Genomic DNA, 15,981 nt, shown 5'->3' with positions numbered 1-15,981 from the left:
AAACTGGACATTGAACAATTTAAACTAGATCTAGTTAGAGAAGGGAAAATGGCAGAAACTGATATAACTAGGTCTGCTGGTTCATCTAGGGTAGATTGTACTAAGAATCTCAGATTGCTGCCTAAATTTGATGAGGAAGACCCAGATAAGTTTTTTTCCTTGTTTGAACGTCTAGCAGATTCACAGGAGTGGCCTGATAGTGAACGTACGTTGTTACTTCAATGCGTGTTTAGAGGTAAAGCCCAAAAGGCATATGCAGCAATAACAGCAGAACAGTGCAAAGAGTATAAAATGGTTAAAGAAGCCGTTTTAAAAGCTTATGAATTAGTTCCTGAAGCCTACAGGCAGCTCTTCAAAAATTGGAAAAAAGGGGAAAAGCAAACACGTGGATTTTGAAAGGGAGCTGGATATACATTTTGATCGGTGGTGTTCTGCATCCAGTGTTGTTTCCTTTGAAGAGCTGCGTAACCTGGTTGTGCTGGAACAATTTAAGCAGTCTGTGCCTGACTTCATATCTACTTATATCAGTGAGCCAAATGTTAAAACTCCTAAAGAAGCCGCTGTACTCGCTGACGACTATAGGCAAGTAGTCTAACACACAACGTATCTTTGGGGAGCAAAGTCAACAACAGTTTGGACTTAAAGACAGCGGAGAGAAAGGTGAATCAGATTTCAGTCGGGGGGGTCTTTAAAGGGAGAGCTAGGCACAGTTGGGAACAATGATCCTATTGCAACTTGTAATTATTGTCAGCGACAGGGGCACTGGAAGGAGTGCCCTTTGTTAAAATCAAAAAAGGGTTTTGGTACAGGGCCTGCTCAATCCGTTGGGTTAGCTGTTCCGCTTAGTAGCTCCGAGCTAAGTACTGACAAAATTGTCCCTCCTTTTCAGATGCAACCCAGTGTTGAGTGCAGCCGATATTGCTTTAAGATATGCTCCATTTATACCGGAGGGTTTTGTATCCTTAGTTGACAATAGTAAGAAGGTGCCTGTCAAGATTTTTAGAGATTCTGGGGCTCTAGTTAGCTTCATTAGGGAGTCAGCCTTACCGTTTTCACCAGACTCTGACACAGGAAGGTGTGTTCGAATCAGAGGAATGGGTTTAAACACCATTGTTGTGCCTGTCCATACTGTGCATTTGGCTTGTGGCATGATACAGGGGGATGTAGAGGTGGGTGTACGTCCATATTTGTCAATGGCAGGTGTTGACATTATTCTGGGCAATGATTTGGCAGGAGCATGTATGTGGCCTGATGCGTCCACCTCTGATGGGTTGTGTGTAATGTCTCCTGCTAAAGCGAGGTCTGAGGTCCCTGAGCAGTCGGTGTGTGCAGTTGACGTGCAAATATCTGATCTTGGGTCTGTTTCTCATGCAGAATTGGTGAAGGACCAGATAGATGACCTTTCTTTAGTTGAACCATTTGATCGTGCGGTGCGTTCTGGTAAGTTCGAAAACCATTCTGGAGCTTATTTTCTCCATAATGGCCTGCTGATGAGGAGGTCGGTCCCTCATGGGAGAAATTTGGCTGGGGGATCAGTGGGGAAGGTTGTGCTTCCTGTGAAATATAAACAGCCGGTGATCGACATGGCGCATGTAGCTGGCCAAGGGGGAGTGAGGAGTACATATGGGCGGGTCCTTCAGCACTTTTTCTGGCCTTGTATGAAACGGGATATATCTACTTGTATAAAGACCTGGTAGCATTCATTCCTGCCGTGTGTTCCCGTTCTGTAGGGTCTTAGTTGCTGGGTCTCGGGGATGCCGGTAAACAAAATGTTAGGACCAAGAGAGATATTTGTTCAACGGGTCAGTGGTCAGGCCTGCGTATAAATTGTGTCTTATGCTTGTTTGTTTTGTTTATTTGGTAATGTAACTATGTTGCACGTATCTAACTGTTGCTGTTTTGCAGGTTACGTGTTGAACCTCATTTTTATGGAGGGGGGTGTGACAGCTCCTGGCACCTCCTGATTGGTGGGCTTCCAGGAGCTGATTACTAATCACCAACACCCATGCTGGCTGATCTCCTCAGCTATACAGGTCCTTCTCATATAATTAGCATATTGTGATAAAGTTCAATATGTTCTGTAATGTACTGATAAACATTAGACTTTCATATATTTTAGATTCATTACACACAACTGAAGTAGTTCAAACCTTTTATTGTTTTACACTCAACAAAAATATAAATGCAACACTTTTGTTTTTGCTCCCATTTTTCATGAGATGGACTTAAAGATCTAAAATTCATTCCAGATACACAATATTACCATTTCTCTCAAACTTTGTTCACAAATCTGTCTAAATGTGATAGTGAGCACTTCTTCTTTGCTGAGATAATCCATCCCACCTCACAGGTGTGCCACATCAAGATGCTGATCTGACATCATGATTAGTGCACAGGTGTCCCTTAGACTGTCCACAATAAAAGGCCACTCTGAAATGTGCATTTTTTTGCTTTATTGGGGGTCTGGGGACTCAGAACCAGTCAGTATCTGGTGTGACCACCATTTGCCTCATGCAGTGCAACACATCTTCTTCGCATAGAGTTTATCAGATTGTCAATTGTGGCCTGTGGAATGTTGGTCCACTCCTCTTCAATGGCTGTGCGAAGTTGCTGGATATTAGCGGGAAGTGGTGCACGCTGTCGTATACGCCGGTCAAGCACATCCCAAACATGCTCAATGGGTGACATGTCCGGTGAGTATGCTGGCCATGCAAGAACTGGGACATTTTCAGCTTCCAAGAATTGTGTACAGATCCTTGCAACATGGGGCCATGCATTATCTTGCTGAAACGTGAGGTGATGTTCATGGATGTATGGCACAACAATGGGCCTCAGGATCTCATCACGGTATCTCTGTGCATTCAAAATGCCATCAATAAAATGCACCTGTGTTCTTCGTCCATAACAGATGCCTGCCCATACCATAACCCCACCACCACCATGGGCCACTCGATCCACAACATTGACATCAGCAAAGTGCTCACCCACACGACGCCACACACGCTGTCTGCCATCTGCCCTGAACAATGTAAACCGAGATTCATCCGTGAAGAGAACACCTCTCCAACGTGCCAGACGCCATTGAATGTGAGCATTTGCCCACTCAAGTCTGTTACGGCGACGAGCTGGAGTCAGGTCAAGACCCCAATGAGGACGACGAGCATGCAGTTGAGCTTCCCTGAGACAGTTTCTGACAGTTTGTGCAGAAATTGTTTGGTTATGCAAACCAATTGTTTCAGCAGCTGTCTCAGTGGCTGGTCTCAGACGATCTTGGAGGTGAACCTGCTGGATGTGGAGGTCCTGGGCTGGTGTGGTTACACGTGGTCTGCGGTTGTGAGGCCAGTTGGATGTACTGCCATATTCTCTGAAACGCCTTTGGAGACGGCTTATGGTGGAGAAATGAACATTCAATGCACGAGCAACAGATCTGGTTGACATTCCTGCTGTCAGCATGCCAATTGCACGCTCCCTCAATGCTTGTGGCATCTGTGGCATTTTGCTGTGAGACAAAACTGCACATTTCAGGGTGGCCTTTTATTGTGGACAGTCTAAGGCACACCTGTGCACTAATCATGATGTCAGATCAGCATCTTGATGTGGCACACCTGTGAGGTGGGATGGATTATCTCAGCAAAGCAGAAGTGCTCACTATCACACATTTAGACAGATTTGTGAACAATGTTTGAGAGAAATGGTAATATTGTGTATCTGGAATGAATTTTAGATCTTTAAGTCCATCTCATGAAAAATGGGAGCAAAAACAAAAGTGTTGCGTTTATATTTTTGTTGAGTGTAATATTGATGATTTTGGCAAAAAAGTAAAGAAAAACCAAAAATCTAAAAAAAATAGCATATTTCATCCGACCAATAAAAGAAATGTGTTTTTAATACAAAAAAGTCAACCTTCAAATAATTATGTTCAGTTATGCACTCAATACTTAGTCGGGAATCCTTTCGCAGAAATGACTGCTTCAATGCGGCGTGGCATGTAGGCAATCAGCCTGTGGCACTGCTGAGGTGTTATGGAGGCCCAGGATGCTTCGATAGCGGCCTTAAGCTCATCCACAGTGTTGGGTCTGGTGTCTCTCAACTTCCTCTTCACAATATCCCACAGATTCTCTATGGGGTTCAGGTCAGGAGAGTTGGCAGGCCAATTGAGCACAGTAATACCATGGTCAGTAAACCATTTACCAGTGGTGTTGGCACTGTGAGCAGGTGCCAGGTCTTGTTGAAAAATGAAATATTCATCTCCATAAAGCTTTTCAGCAGATGGAAGCATGAAGTGCTCCAACATCTCCTGATAGCTAGCTGCATTGACCATGCCTTTGATAAAACACAGTGGACCAACACCAGCAGCTGACATGGCACCCCAGACCATCACTGACTGTGGGTACTTGACACTGGACTTCAGGCATTTTGGCATTTCCTTCTCCCCAGTCTCCCTCCAGACTCTGGCACCTTGATTTCCGAATGACATGCAAAATTTGCTTTCATCCGAAAAAAGTACTTTGGACCACTGAGCAACAGTCCAGTGCTGCTTCTCTGTAGCCCAGGTCAGGCGCTTCTGCCGCTGTTTCTGGTTCAAAAGTGGCTTGACCTGGGGAATGCGGCACCTGTAGCCCATTTCCTGCACACGCCTGTGCACGGTGGCTCGGGATGTTTCTACTCCAGACTCAGTCCACTGCTTCCGCAGGTCCCCCAAGGTCTGGAATCGGCCTTTCTCCACAATCCTCCTCAGGGTCCGGTCACCTCTTCTGGTTGTGCAGCGTTTTCTGCCACACTTTTCCCTTCCCACAGACTTCCCACTGAGGTGCCTTGATACAGCACTCTGGGAACAGCCTATTCGCTCAGAAATTTCTTTCTGTGTCTTACCCTCTTGCTTGAGGGTGTCAATGATGGCCTTCTGGACAGCAGTCAGGTCGGCAGTCTTACCCATGATTGCGGTTTTGAGTAATGAACCAGGCTGGGAGTTTTTAAAAGCCTCAGGAATCTTTTGCAGGTGTTTAGAGTTAATTAGTTGATTCAGATGATTAGGTTAAGAGCTCGTTTAGAGTACCTTTTCATGATATGCTAATTTTGAGATAGGAATTTGGGGTTTTCATGAGCTGTATGCCAAAATCATCAGTATTAAAACAACAAAAGACCTGAAATATTTCAGTTGGTGTGCAATGAATCTAAAATATATGAAAGTTAAATTATTATCATTACATTATGGAAAATAATCAACTTTATCACAATATGCTAATTATATGAGAAGGACCTGTATAAGCTGCAGGAATCAGCCACTTGGGTCTCCCTTCCTTGATGCATGGTTTGTTTTGTTTGGTTTAGTTAGTTCTGCTTTGCACATACATTACACTCTTCACTCACACAGACACCGCACCCATTACTGATTACTGACATTCACGCACCAGTTAGTGCATTACTTTAAACTGCTTAAATAAATTATTATTTGGTTAAAATAATCTCTTGTATGGTTTCCTCCTTGTCATTCCCTTGAGCCGGGCTGTGACAAGACCTCAGAGTTCATTTAGCTGTTGCCATCATGCGTTACATCAGTGGTTCTCAATTATTTTCTGTCATGCCCCCCCTAGGGGACAGCATTCCCCCCCCCCCCCCCCTAAATTGAAATACTATTGAGAACCTGCTAATATTTATTTATCTGTACAAAACCACTGTATGAGTTTCTGGCACGAGCATTCTGCATACAATCACCTTATTATCAAATTAGATAACAAAAATTAGCTGAGATAACTTCTGCAGCAAAAAAATTCTAAGTGCAGTTTATTCGCTCAAGTTGTAACATTTAAACAAGACTGCTCAGTGTGTGAATCTCAGGACAGAGAAACAAGAGCAAATGATTCACTGAGGTTTGCATTTCATTCAAAACATTTTTAAACTGTAAACATAGTTAAGGTGGTGGTTTTTATTCTTATTATAGGCCTTCTGTGATGAGATAACCAATAATTAATTGATGTTATTATTAGTCTACTTGCTTGATTTCTTTTGAAATAGCCTACAGAGACACTTGGAGACACGTGGACATTTATTTACCGCAAATTGCGGCCTTTCACGCGGATATGACCATACACAAGCGCACATCGCGCTTGCTAGCACTTAAAAAAATAAAAATTAAATGTTTTCTTTGTTTTTTTTTGGTCAGTTGGAAATCAAGGCAGCCCGCGCCCGCCCCCCCTGACAACTCACGGCGCCCCCCGCCCCATGGGGGCGCGCCCCACCATTTGAGAAGCACTGTGTTACATCATCAATGAAGATTAATGAGCCCGTCCCAGAAAAAGCCATGCAAGCCCAAGCCATGACATTGTGTTTCACAGACTAGCTTGTATGTTTGGGATCATGAGAAGATCCATTCTTTCTTCAAACTTTAGCCTTTCAATCACTTTGGTAAAGGTTCATCTTGACAACAACACAGTAACACATGATGGCAACAGCTAAATTAACTTAGAAGTCTACAGAAACATTCGGTCTGCCAATTTAAAGAAAGATGCAACCAAACTGATTGGAAGATCCTTCATCATGCAGCAAGATAATGGTCTGAAACTGCTAAGGACATTTTTATTTGAAAATTACAAATAAAAATGGTGCTTTTTTTTCTTACAGTTTCACTGTTTGCAGGTTTTATGACTAACAGTTTGTGTTCTGTGTAACTAAAAATTAAATTTAAAAATGATTCAAGCTCATCGGACCTTCACTATTATTGTAATACATTAAAGTTATACCCGTAACATTACCATCTATTTTATTGTCTGTTAAGTTCCTATCTATCAAATAGTGAGTTAAAACAATGGTGATTGAGCATGTGATCCACTTATGAAAGCACCTGCTGCTTTGCCCAGTTATACTATCAGAGGAGCTATGCCGTATTAACCGCAATGCGTTCTTTTACTCAGGACATGGGAGCTTCAGATTCTGATTTTGTGTGTGCTGGCTTGTCTGGAGTTCCCGATTTTTCACATGCAATCAAACGCAGCATGCGTGCCTGGACGAGTGCTCTCACTGTGAGTGCCAACTGCTGTAGCAATACAGACTATCTGTCTGCACTTCTCATAAGTTCTGGGTAACAATGTTGGATCAGAACACAGAGAAAGCATTCTGCAGGAAATAACGGACAATATACTAACTTCATACAGTCAATAATGTTTAGTTTTGAAAGGAACTCTAGCCCAGAAGTGCCTGTGATTACATTTACCACTAGCAAAATGCCGGATTATAGCTTTAATATCTACCCTAATTGTAATGATGGTTTATGAAAGGTTTTAATACACAGCCTAGGCACTGACTTCATGTCATGTATCATGTTGGCCTAAAAGCATTTACCTTGTTCTGCCTTAAGTCTCATATGTAAGTTTCTGCTTCACAAGGTGGGCCAAACTGCAGTTTTTCAAGCCAATGGTACAATCCTGTCTGCAACTAATTAGATTTCCATGCAAATCATTTGCACCAGGGATACATTTCAGAGTAAAACATCCTCATCCTGTTCACATGCCAAGCCTGTTTGTTAGAGTCCCCGACAACTTCTTTTTTCAAATCCAACAAATTAAATATTCATGACCAAATGAACCACAATCAATGAATAATGCTGGAGCTCCATTTTTGATTAACAAAAAAACAGAACAAAAATCTTTTTCGTAAGCGCATACCTTGTCACTTGGATGTTTGCTTCACACGTCGTTTTAGATTATGTTTCACGGTGTCTCTCAGCACACCTGACACTTTGCACCACGCTTTTTACCCTGCAACGCTTTGTTTACCATCATCACAGGTTTGCTGCTGTCTGCTCTGATAGATGTGTCGTGTAGGAGTCTCCCGCTCTCCCACACAGCCCACACACATCCACAAACGCCACTGCATCTTAAAAACAAGGAAGGCTAGATTGATTCATTTCTGTGTGCGCTTGCCTTCCTTTTCAATTACCGTAATATTTTTTTATGCCGCTAACCAGCACAGGCTGACAGATAATACATCTCTACCCCACTCTTGCACTGGGCTTAACTGTCTTTGTGATGCAAACAATCACTGGGTTTATTAAAGGGCTTGAATTCCCAAAGAGCAATAAAAGGGGCTGTCAGTTTTACGAGTGTTAAGGATAGGAGTTAAGCGTGCATCATCTCCATGTTGAAATATTAGACGTTACTTTCACTGACTTTGTCCTTAAAGGCCTACTTCACCGGTTTGAATATGAAGGTGTATTGAATTCTGAGATCCTATGTAGTATAAATGTGCGCAAAAAAATTAAATCGGTTCATCCTAGCCTGAGAAAAGGCAGAAAGAGTGTTTTTTTTAACCCTATATTTCTCTTTCTCGTGACATCACAGAAAGAGAAATATAGGGTTAAAAAAACTTACTTTGTAAATATTACTGTGACATCACAGTAATATTTACAAAGTACGTTTTTTTTTTAATGTGTGTTTGTCCCCAAACACACATTAACTTTAATCTCTGGCTGCACTTGGTAGAAACATTTTTTTAAAAGCCAGTGGACTAAATACATACATTTTCAAATTCAGAAATCCCTCAGTGATTGCTGAACTCATGCTATTGCTCCCCTTGCTGATGGTCACTTTAAAACAACTTTAAAAATTATTTCTCACCACCTCCCATTTAAACTTTGACTTTCTTTAATCTTAGATTTTCCTTGTCTATTTTTTCCTCCCCTGCCCATTCCTTCCACTGAAAGTCCTATTCCTACGGTCCATCCACCTCATTCCCACTGGGTCTGTGCCTTTAGCAAGACGGATGAGCTGGATCTGATGTACGATGCTGCAGGTGAGAGAGCCCGGCCAAGAAAACTCTTTGACTTTCTTTCCCGAATGAGAATCTAACAGATTGTAGTGTAGGCCTCATGGAACAGAGGATGCCAGGCCCTTGTTCGCTGCACACTGTCGACGACGTGGGAGTGGAAATCATCACTCCTAAATCTGCCATGGCCCAAAAGACTGATGTTCACCTTTCTGTCATCTATTTCTTCTCAACCTGTTAGCGCAGACAAGGTCAATCTGGCTTTGTCGGCACCCCATCCACCCCTCCACCCCCCCCCCCCTCCTTGGCTCTGGATTGCTCTACTGGCCACTTCAAGATCCCAGGAGTGGCTTGCATCACTGTTCACCACCCGTTTATGCACCTTTGACTACTACACAACATCCGGCCTCGTGTGTGTGTGTTTTTTTGTCTGCGTATGTCTGGGAGATAGAAGTGGGGTTGGAAACCTTTTTATGCGTGTGCGTGCTGAAGTGCGTAATTGCCCGGCACAAAAGGCCACTAATTTCTGCACTTAGACAGCCACTTGCTCAGCCCAGCGGCTTCTTAAAATGCCCCGCTGTTTTTCAGTGTGACCTACAACTCTCCCATACATCCCCATGTATCATCCCATGCCTTTTCCTTCTCTGCCCTCCCTGAGAATAATAACAGACTTCATTTTTTTCGCTCGCAAATTTAATCGCCTAATCTTTTCCATTTATTTTGAGGATCCGACATTGCAAAGAAGGTAGATAATTACAAGCATTTTGTCGAAACATTGAGCTAGTTGCCAATAGTAAAGCCTTGGAAGAGATGTCGTTGTTGTGGGGTATAGCCAAATGGGCCAGAAAGCTGGTCAGGCTGTGTGGGCTATCAGAGCATGGATGTGCTCAGATATCCCTATAAATCCCACCAAATCCTGTTGCCCCATGTCAATTATGAGCCATAATCCCTTTCTGTCTTGGCAAACAGCACAGTCACTGCAGTGGCGGGTTCAGCCACGGGTTACCATTGCAAGGACAGGTGGTGATAGAAAGTAAGAGCAATGGCAAGAATTGCGATTAGGTCAAGTTTGCGATTTGGTACTGCCCAACGCCCTAGCAGCTTTACTCTCCCACAGAAGATTTGTCAAACAATTAAAAAAATTATATAGGGGAGAACGGGGGAATCTGAGGCATCGGGTAATGTGAGCCACCCCCTGTATCTAGGCAACGGAAAACATTTGTGGTCATGTGAGATATATGTTTTCAAGCCCCTCTCATTTCCCCATGGCCCTGAAAGAGAAGACTTCATGGTGCTGTGGTAAGCATGTTTTTTTCACCACAATAGGTATTTTGCATGTAAAAGTAAATTGTCTTGCTGTCAACTTAATCAACTGTTGTGCCAAAGAAAATGTATTCACGTTGAAAAACTTGTATCATACGTGTTGATGAACTACCAACATATAAAAACCATGTGATGATATTAGCTAAGGATTAGCCTGAAATGCTAAGAAAGGTAGTTTTTTTCTCAAATTGTGGTGGTGGGGGACACTGTCACTTTCCCCCACAATGAGGCACAAGTTAAGTTTAGTTTTAAACATAAGTTTTAAACATATGTAATGTACATAACATATGTTTTATTTTAATGTCATACACATTGTAGAAAAGCCATCATGCCAAGGAAATACACCAGGAAGACGACCTGGTGCAACCACACGGAAAGAGCACCTTCTCATCTTTCCCTGTAACCTTCAGCTGGAATGTAGAGTAGGCCTAGTTGTAGAGTATGACAGGCTGATGTTATAATCCAGTTGGGTCTTCTCCTGTGTTCTGAGTCCCAGGCTGTTCTCGCTGGTTCTGATTTTCCTATGCTTTGACCCCCAGACACTAGCTGGCTCTAAAGGCTGTTACATATAGTCCATGAGCCAGGGGGGTTGATCGGTATCATCTGGGGGGCAAATGCTATCATTGTTTTTTGGCAAGGTATAAACCCCTAGTACTAGAAAAATCATGATAGCAGTGACGGGTTGGTAGCGAAATCACTTTTTTCAGCTCATGAAGTTACTAACCCCCTAAGATAAATTGCGTTTTTGGAATCCGGTGTATATCTGGTTTAGGCTCATGGTAGGGATATTGTACATATTCTGTAATATGATGCTTGGTATCACTGGAAAGGGGACCTTTGAGGCTTTCATTTAAGCCCAATACTGAATCTGTCTGACAAACACAGAGGTCACAAGACCTCTTTAAACCAGAAATATAACACATTTTCTCACAAGTTCCGCTGAAACAGTATGCTTTCTTTTATTCCTGTTGAATGAAAGAACACCAGGGACACAAAACTCAACAACTTCAGTACTCAAGGCACTCTGATGATTCAGAAAATGTATAATATACCCATACTATTTATTTGTGAGAGGTTATTATGAGCCTTAAATTAGACTTGTGCAACCAGCACAAGTCTTCAAAATAGAATGGAGTGGATAGAATGGACAAATAGGGAGCCCTATTAGTCCCGCAGATATCTGAATGCATTTTGCTTTTTTTGATACAAACATGAGCTCTGGCACACTGTTAGAGCATGCCCTAAGGAAGATTTTTGGCTATAGGGACATCACCAATTTCTCCTATGGTTGCTATGGCAATCATTTTAAAAAATGGCCGCCATTTGCTGTTATAGTATCAGTAGCTTGGGTTGTAGAGCACCTAGGATCTTGATTATGGTGTCTAATCCTACATTTTCAAGGATGAAAAAGGCAGTGGTGCTTTTTCAAACATGCTAGAAAGTACCCAACTTCATATATCTGGCATTCAGGGAACAACATGATGGTAAAACCTTCAAATAGTAGCGGAGTTATGCGTATTTTCATGAAATACAGAATCAGTTCATGAGTTGTGTGCTGACCTTATATGCTTACAAGTAAATATTTATTTCAAAGCCTGACCAATACATCGGTTTAGCCTGTTTGAGTGGTGTAATTGCTATTTTATCCGTGTAACCCACTCTGAGTAAGTCAACATTACTCTAGGTTCCGAAGGAGCTAAGTGATATTAACAATTACCACAATGAAAGTACCAGGCAAGGTAAGTTGCAAGCAGTAACTTTTACTCATAAAGTTGTAGGTAACACCCAAAAAACACATGCGCATATTCATCATTTGAACATAAAAATATGGGCAAATCAAAATAAATGAGTGTTGTCAATAGTCCTTTTAGTCGGTCTGTTTTGTGATCACTTCCGGTTAATCAATCACTGTCAGTGGTTCTCTGTTAAACTGTCTTTTACTGGTCCTGTGACAGTTCTTGGAAAGGATGTGTGAAGTAGTCAAATGGATGTGTGTATCCTGGCGACTGGTACGGCCCTACCACATGTGGAGTATTTCATGAGTCGGTTCCTCGTCCTGGAAGAATCACACTGGGACGCTTGCCATCAATGGAGAGGGATCTTCACAGTTGATCTCACACTGTCTATATTAGCTTAATGGTTTTGCAAACAGGGGTTTAAAATGGTGTTCTACATGGTATGTCTATGTTATACAACAATCATACTAAAGCACAACAACCATGTTGACATCTCCACAGAACTTGGAAAAAAGATCTGTAATCATTATGAGGTGGAAAAAGCTGTATGTCGTCCTCAACTTAAGGGTGGCTTGTTTACAACTGCTGCAGTGGACAATATTGAGCACAATCGCAGTTCTTATAGTGCACAGGACTCGTTCCATGGAACTGGGATTTCCCTCTTCCAACATCCAAGCAACACTTTCACTGGGATTCAGCGGAATATTGCTGACAACACTCGGAGAGGTCCCAAGAGAAAGGCATCTCAACTGCCAGACACTTACACCAATGTGCCCCCTGTTGCTCTGCTCAGAAAGGATCCTCCTATACCAAAGGTTGAGGGTCCCAACAAAGTAGACTGTCAGCTGATGCCTCAAGACATGCAGAAAGAATACAGGTATGTTACATTTTACTAGTATGCTTGTGCCCGTTAAACACAAGGACTACTATCACACTAATGAAACTACTTCAGCCCTAATGAATAAATACAGCATCACCCACTGCACTTGTTTATTTCACAGGTGGCTCGAGCAGATGAAAACAGCTCGAGCCACTGACACCCTCCAAGGGGAAGAAACCATCTCATGGGCTGCATACCACGCAAGCCTTCAACTACCATATGCAATACAAAAGAGCAGTGTCACATTCACTTCTCCACTTCCCCTTTTCTATGACCAAGCCAAATCTTGTTGCCATGATTCGCCATTTTTGAATGTGGTGAAGAAGGCAGTTGAGATTCTGAATCCTGGTCAGGTACCAATCATCACTCTGGATCAACCTCTGTACGCAGTGGCAAAACAAATCCAGTGGACTTGCAGCCAGCAGCTCATGGTGAAGATAACTTTATTGTGATGTTTGGTGGGTTCCACATTGAGATGGCAGCAGTCAAGGTACTTGGCGTCATCTTGGAAGGTAGCGTGTGGACAGGAGCACTTGTGCAAGCTGGAGTTGCTACAACAGGGACAGCCGATTCCTTTATGAAAGCCTGTCACGTGACACCCACCCGCCTTGCTCATCAGGTCACAGCCAGCAGCCTATATCTTCTCCTGCAGAGGGCTTGCACTGATTACATAAATGACCAGGAGGAGGGAAATAATCCTATGTCCTTGGAAGATTGGTGCAGTGAAAGAGCTTTGTCATGTCCCCCATTCCGCTTCTGGTCCATTGTCCTGCAGCTGGAAATAGAGTTAATGATATATATGTTTGATCAATAAGAGAGGCCAACTTCCAGCTCTATATAGATGCCCTGACCAAGATCGTGCCTTGGTTATTTACTTTAGCAGTCAAAGATCCCATCAAAAGGAACAGCCTCCCTTTATTCAGCCGGCCTCCAGTCCGAGAGAAGTCCAGGTCCCAACAGCTCTCATCCCTGAAGAGTGACTGCTCCCAGTTCTCTCAGCTTTATATTGTATCCCAGATGTGTGATGGAAGTCTGGTTGAGTTTGTTTTGCAAGAAAACCAGGCGTGTCCGCCGGCATTGTCACAAATGGGCAAGCTAAGAACTGGAACCAAGACTTGGTGGGCTGTTTGGAGAACCTGATTCGATCACAACAGAACAAATCCAACCCCATAGTACAGGTCAACATACTTGATGGGGCTGCTCTCGTGAACATGCTACGACCTGGTCCTGCTGCTGAGACCTTTTCTGAATATGCACAGAAGGTGTTCTCACCATACATCCTGTCTAAGCTGGAGCATATCAACAGAGTGGATGTTGTGTGGGATCAATAGTTCCCTGACAGTCTACAGGCCTAAAACACGCAGCAAGAGAGGAAGGGGAGTTTGTAGAAGAGTTGAGCCGTCGAGTGCCATTCCTGGAAACTGGCCAGAGTTTTTTCGCATTGATGACAACAAGGCTGAACTGTTCTCCTTCCTTGCTACCCTGACAGACGTCAACACTGAAAAACAAGTGATTAGCACCCATCATGCTGAAGTCCTCTGCACTCAGCCTTGAGATGTAGAAGGTCTTGCACCATGCACACATGAGGAGGCAGATACCCGCATACTACTGCACCTTGGAGATGCTGTGAAGGAAGGGTATAACAGTGTATCAATACGCACAGTTGACAAAGATGTGTTAGTGCTGGCAGGAACTGCAGCCCACTCTCTCAACATCAATGAGTTGTGGGTTGCCTTTGGAGCTGGATAGAGTTTTCGGCATTTAGCAGCTCACGAGATGGCAACGGCACTAGGTCCAGAACGATGTATAGCCTTGCCGGTGTTCCATGCCTTTACAAGATGTGACACAGTGTCATCTTTTGGTGGCAGGGGTAAGAAAACTGCATAGGATACATGGAGGAGCTTTGAAGATGTCACTATAACTTTCTGTGCCTTTGCTGCCACACCTGACTCCATAGACAACTGGATGGAGCCTCTGGAGCAATTTGTTGTATTGCTATATGACCGCACCAGCAGCCAGGGATCTGTCAATCAGGCATGAAGCAGCTCTTCACCCAGAAAGGAACATCAATTGAGGGACTCCCCCCAACACTAGCAGCACTGATTCAGTACACAAGACAGCTGCCTATCAAGCTTGTCACTGTTAGGGACAGATGATGGTTGTACAACACTTCCAGAAGGGACCCAGGCCTGTCGCGAACTCCTCTGCTGTGGATGTAAAAAGTGGTGCAGTGGACATTGCTAATGTGTCAAGGCAGCACTTCAGTATAGTTCCCTTTGCCACTCTGGTGGACTGTGTTTTCAGAAACAATTATAAATGTGATGATGGTTTTATTGTGATTTAATTCCCTGAATGCCAGATATGTTCGTATGTAGTTTAGCATTCCTCATTCTTGTACAAGTAGAATTAGGCCAATTTTGTATGTTCAAATGATGAATATGCATATGTGTTTTGGGTGTTACCTACAACTTTATGAGTAAAAGTTACTGCTTGTAACTTACCTTTCATGGTACTTTCATTGTGGTCATTTTTTATTAATTAATTAATTTTTTTCTTCTTCGGAACCTATAGCAATGTTGAATTACTCAGAGTAGGTTACATGGATAAAATAGCAATTACACCTATCAAACAGGCTAAACCGATGTATTGGTCAGGCTTTGAAATATATATTTACTTGTAAGTATATACAGTTGTGGAAAAAATTAAGAGACCAGTCTGGATTTTTCTTAAATCTTTATCTCTATATCACTTATTGTAAATGACAATATTTTTATTTTGAATTTGGTAGAAATGTTGTCAGTGCCGGTAGTTTATATTATAAAATCAAAATGTTCACTTTACTCAAACATATGCCTTTAAAGAGTAAAACAAGAGACACTGAACTTTTGGAGTGGTCTCTCAATTTTTTCCGGAGCTGTAAGGTCAGCACACAACTCATGAACTGATTCTGTATTTCATGAAAATACGCATAACTCCGCTACTATTTGAAGGTTTTACCATCATTTTGTTCCCTGAATGCCAGATATATGAAGTTGGGTACTTTCTAGCATGTTTGAAATAGCACCACTGCCTTTTTCATTCTTGAAAATGTAGGATTAGACACCATAATCAAGATCCTAGGTGCTCTACAACCCAAGCTACTGATACTATAACAGCAAATGGCGGCCATTTTTTAAAAATGATTGCCATAGCAACCATAAGAGAAATTGGTGATGTCCCTATAGCCAAAAATCTTTCTTAGGGCATGCTCTATCAGTGTGCCAGAGCTCATGTTTGTATCAA

Source organism: Ammodytes marinus (genome assembly GCF_949987685.1).
Source record: "Ammodytes marinus genome assembly, chromosome: 21".
Lineage (NCBI taxonomy): Eukaryota > Metazoa > Chordata > Actinopteri > Uranoscopiformes > Ammodytidae > Ammodytes > Ammodytes marinus.
Note: the sequence above shows the minus strand (reverse complement) of the source record.